The sequence below is a fragment of the Haliotis rubra genome, unplaced genomic scaffold (assembly GCF_003918875.1).
Source record: "Haliotis rubra isolate DU_JTF1 unplaced genomic scaffold, ASM391887v1 Scf394, whole genome shotgun sequence".
Lineage (NCBI taxonomy): Eukaryota > Metazoa > Mollusca > Gastropoda > Lepetellida > Haliotidae > Haliotis > Haliotis rubra.
Window position 1 is genome coordinate 177261 of NW_025767073.1, and position 6000 is coordinate 183260.

Sequence of the window (6000 nt, forward strand, 5' to 3'; positions counted from 1 at the left end):
ACAGTAGATTGTGTACAATGCCCTGACTATGCTATCACGTCATGAACTTGTTGACGTCACAATGTTATAACATCGCTGCACTGCAAATCCAATGGCAGTACTGTGTTCAGAGATGTACATTTTTCATTGAAAACTAATAAAGAGTGATTTTTGATGATAAATAGAATCTCACCCTCGTGTCTTCTGATATCAAATATATCAACAGTCGTTGATAAAGGTAAAATTATCCTCGGCAAGCCTCGGATATTTGTTACTTTATCAACTCGTGGTGATATATAAATTTGATATCAAAAGACACTCGGGTGAGATTCTCTATATACATGTATATTTTTACAAAAAAACCGCATTTGGACTTTGTACTTGGGATGTGTATGAATGCAGAATTGGTCACGTCGCTTTATGGCTGGAATAATGCCGATGTGACGTGAAATCAATACAACTCAACCTCATACGACAGGCATGGGTTACTGAAGATCAATTCTTCACGCACTGTACCCAATTTAAGAATCGAACCCGGGTTGGATAATGTAAAAGAGTTGGTATTTATTCTTCAAATGTTTCTGGGTGAAAAATCCTTAAGGTCTACGACATGATCGTCAGTCACGAGCTCTTGGTGGTACCGCCCACGTGGGGCCCTCGTGTCACAGAGTACAAATAGTTCTTAATCTTGGTGACGCCGGCATTTCAAACACTAGAGCAGGGCAGGTGGGGACGGGGACTCTGTCACGGGGGTGCTTCACCAACTTACGGACATCAAGTATACAAACCTACATTCGGTGTTGAAGATACCCGGATACCCGACAGTCCCAGATGCCCATTTTAATGCCGGAAAGTCAGTTTTGAAAAGTTGCACGTCCGATCGTCAAGTTATTAGTGAGTTCACTGAATTACCTCAGCATTCTAGTTTTAATACAGTGAAAGACTAAAATAACTGTGAACGTCAAACACATTAAACAGTCACTTCCGCGTATCATGACATGAATTTTCTATTGGAGAAATGTTCTGATATTGAAATTACCAGAAGCTGAGGTGAATCAAGGTTAGGTGAGGTGAGGTGAAATTGGGTTTTACGTCGTGCTCGAGAATATTTCGCTCATATGACGATGTGCATGCGTGTGTATGTGTATGTGCGCCTCCTTGTACTAGCCCAGACTTAAGCTGGTATTATAGTGCTAGCCCACTGAGATACCATGCCACAGTGAAGCATGAATACCCCACTCAGACACATTATACTGACTCAGAGCCGACCAGTCCTTGTTGTACCCATTAATGCCGAGCGCCAGGCAGAGACCAACAAGTACCATATTTTAACGTCTTTTGGTATGACGCGGTCGGGGATCGAACCCGCGACCTTCCGCTCTCCGGGCGGAGGCTCTAACCACTACACCACGGAGGCGGTCCTCAAGGTTAGAAAGATATCCCGGGGAAAAGACTGAATCTGCAGTTGATTCACACTTTGAATCTGGGGCTTCAGATCTGTATCAATCAGACTTTGAACTCAATGTATAAAATTCCAATGCGCTATTCCAAGTTAATAGGCTGACAAGCCACAAATTTGGTATTTTCTGAAACATTAAATCTACTGTTCGTATGGGGTTTTTGGTGATTTTTCCCCCTTAGTCTTAGCATTGTATCTGGTCTGGTGCGTCAGTCGTCACGCCGTTTATCTGATTAATCTTTTCTGGGAAATTTGATACTCTCTTATATTTAACACTGAAATCAATTAGCATTGATTTTAGTATTGCTTTAGATCTTGTACCCTCTGCTGACTGCAAAATTACCCATGCTAGATTAGAAACTCGATCAGTTCCCGTATGTCGAAACAACGCATTGATAAATTAGTCATCTGACATGACCGAAACATAGATGGATGTGTGCGGGCTGACCGCAGTCTCAAAGGAGGCGAGTCAGGGAAGGTTATCGGCGATGTGAGAGAGGTGTTTTATAGGTAATACGGTATTTATGGCTTTGGGAATATCGTTCTGCCTTGCCCATAACATACTCACATGAACCTGGTGATATGTGTCCAGGGCCCAGTAGCAAAATGCGATCTTACCGTAAAGGTTATTGTAACTGTACGTAAGAGCGTGGGAGTTACGATCGTATAGCTCTATGACTGATGAGTGCAAATGGACCCAGTTCTTTTGACATATCGGCCATTCCACAATGCAAGCATAGAGCTGTATCTACTGTGGGTTGACGCTGTACAACGTGTTTGTGTGTCGGTTGTTGTTTTACGGCGCACCGCACCGCACCGCACCGCACCGCACCGCACCGCACCGCACCGCACCGCACCGCACCGCACCTCACCGCACCGCACCGCACTATATGGGGGCAGTCTATAAATAATTGAGTCTGGACCTGACAATCCAGTGATCAACAGCATGAGCTTCGATCTAGGCATTTGGGATATGATGACATGTGTCAACCAAGTCAGCAAGTCTGGCCATCCGATCCCATCTTTACGACAAGCGTAGGTTGCTGAAGATCAATTCTAACCCGGATCTTTACAGGTTGTGTCACAGTTTTATGCTGACGTGCCACTCGTAGCGCTACTAAACTCAGGCACAAAAGAAAGTATACATCTGATGCTTTGGGATTATTTTATTAAAAAATACCCAATGGAAATATTTTAAAAAGTGTTTGGATTGTGACGTACATGTCATGATCATTGTGTACGCGTTGCCAAAACATAACAGACTTTTAGCTTCGATTGGATATTCAATTTGGCTGTGCTGTGCAGTTGGAGTTGTTTATTTCTGGGCAAGTGCCGTCAAGTAGGCAGCAAAGAGTGAGTGTGTGTGCGAGTTGGGATTTACGCTGCTTTTAGCAATATTCCAGCAATATCACGTGGTGTGTGTGTGTGTGTGTGTGTGTGTGTGTGTGTGTGTGTGTGACCAAATATGGGCTTCACACATTGTGCCCATGTGGAGAATCGAACCCAGGTCTTCGGTGTGACGAGCAAACAATTTAACCTCTAGGCTACCCCTACCGCCCCTTAGATAGAATAAAGCTAAGAATAATGACGATTTTGCACACAGCCGACAGTAATGATCAAGTGGCTGTTTGTTGGTCAGTGCCGAAGTCAACAGTGTCCAGCTTTATCAAACTGACCTGTAAATAATCAAACCAGGTCACCGAGTCTGACCTTCCGATCCATATAATCACCTCTGACAAGCACAGGATGTTTGGAGTTTGGGACCGTCAGCCAGGAATTCCTACAGTAATAGACACCAAGTAGGGCTTCACATACTGTAAATGCTGGAATCAAACTCGGGCTCTGACGTGACGCGCTAATACTATCGCCAGTAGGCTACACAGCCGGCCAACAATACCAAAACCCTAATGTCCAAGATAAAATATTGTCCATCATATGTTTTCCGCCGTTAAAGCCGGCCAGTGCAATCGTCCAGATTAAGAATGTCCACAATAACGAATAATGGGTTCATGGCAGGATGGTATCGAGAGAGTGTATGATTTTACGCCGCTTTTAGCTTTTATGGCTGCAGCTGAAATACCATTGCGGGAACCTCAGAAATGGGTTTCACTTATTATACTCATCACGGGAACATCGGCATGACCAGCGTTTCAACAATTTACCTATTGTTACCACGTAAATCAGTTGACAACACGAATAGAGGTTTGAACGTGTCATGTATGTTGTCATTTTCATGGTCACCGTGTTGAGCGTACAGGTGTTATGGGTAATTACAGGTGTTGTGGTGGTATGTCTGGAAGTGTTGTAGGGCACCTACCACCAATGTCGAGTATGCCTACATTTGATGTGGTATGCCCACGTGCTGTGGACTACCCACAAAAAAGTGTTATGGGGTGCCTACAATCGTTGTAGTATGCCTACAGGTTTCATTAATCTCGAGTGACACAGATACGTTGCTGAATCACAGGGTACCAGGGGACTTGTTGGGTCGGGAGTATCAGCACTGATCAGCACAACCCGACATTTTGTGTTGCTTTTTAGGCTGACCTGCTTTTCGGATACGTGTATCTGTCACATGATTTGGTTGCAAGCAGGAGCGTTGGGGGAGCCTAGTGGTTAAGTGAGTGAGTAAGTTTAGTTTTACGACGCACTCAGCAATATTCCAGCTATATGGCAGCGGTCTGTAAATAATCGAGTCTGGACCAGACAATCCAGTGATTAACAGCATGAGCACCGATCTACGCAATTGGGATACGATGACATGTGTCAACCAAGTCAGCGAATCTGATCACCCGATCCCGTTAGTCGCCTCTTGCGACAAGCATGGGTTGCTGAAGATCAATTCTAACCCGGACCTTCACGGGTGCCTAGTGGTTAAAGCGTTGGCTCGTTACGCTGAAGGCCCGGGTTCGATTCCCAACATTGGTACAATGTGTGAAGCCCATTTCTGGTGTCCCCGCCATGATATTGCTGGAATATTGCTAAAAGCAGCGTAAAACCATACTCACTGGTTACAAGCGGAAACTGATGTATATTAATCAATGGATATTTGTGGGAAAAGTAATTCGGAGACCAGTCCCATTGTACCTAAAATATGGGCATGTGACCTATAGTTCTCTCGTTATCAAGCAGTTGCGTAATGTCTTGGCCCTGACCTAGATCTGCCTGTTCAAGGCAAGTACATAAACCCTGTGTGTTGTTCGTGTCTCTGGGTGAGCGTTTCATTACTTGGAGCCATTGCCATGTATTCAGCACCTAGCGAGTGTGTAGACACATGGTTGTCTGTCAAATCCCTCCCAGGTTCGGGTTACGATAAGTACCCAGATACCTTTAGCTGATCCTGACAGATGACCACGTGGATTTACGTGAGTAGATAAATATTAAGAAGTATCGCACCACAGTTGTGGTGCTCTGACGTCATCAGTGAACCTATTGACCTTATGTCAACAAAGGGTTGAAAAGATATAGTCCTTATGTCAACAGGGGGTTGAACGGGTATTGTCCTTATGCTAACAGTGGGTTGAATAAGTCGAATATGTGCCATTCACTTTTCTTCCTCCCCTACCAGAAGCTGCCTCAGGAGTTTGAATATTTTTTTTGGATAGACATATTCTTTGAGTGAAGGTATGAGCTTTTAATTTTTTAAAAATCCATAGACAATTTCTGTTGAAAACACTTCGTAAACAATTTAGAACATTACCAGTATTACTTTCTTTGAACGAACATCACTTTTATGTTAAAAAAACAAACATTTCATAATACTTTTTTTCCAATATATTTCAGAATATTCTCCTTCTACATCGTTTGCTAGACCACATTTATTACTTTGAAATAATAGAGGAAATGAATCCCTTAGAATGTACTACACTTCAATTGAACTGGACTTATATTATACTTCATTTGGAAACCTCATACTTTCTCGATGTTTTGTTCGGAAAGGGAATGATAACCTTTGTATGTTACACTGATCAAAGATCCTCTTTACAACGTTATGGTAGGATTGAATCCAATCGAGACTTGATGTGCTTTGTCATCAGACACAGCAATGTCCAGCAAGTGATAGAGGCCTTCAGGAGATCACAACATGATGAGATAGCAGATAGGATTATGCAGTCATTTCAACAGAATAATATATAATAACAAATAATAAAATACTGTAAATATTATCTGGCATTGTAACTATACTTTCAAACATACATATTTTCGATGATTATGAAGAACATTTCTGAACTTTAGTCAATCATCATGTTGTCTTCTCCACCTTTGAAAGACAGACAATTCTATATATTTGTTTCTTTCTTTGTTTATTTCAGAAATAAAATATCAGTGTTCCATGGACATTGTTAGCTAGGCTTTCTTTAAAACGTCTACCTCATATACAACGCCCGTATTCACTTGTGAGTTTTGTCAAAATACCTTTGGTCACAAACGTTCCCTCGTTAGACATCAGAGAAATTGTGGTCCATCTGAGAAACATTTTGATTGTGAAATCTGTTTCATATCATTCTTGCGCAGTGATGCATTACAAAGACATGTAAAAAGTCAACACAAAGGCGGCCCAC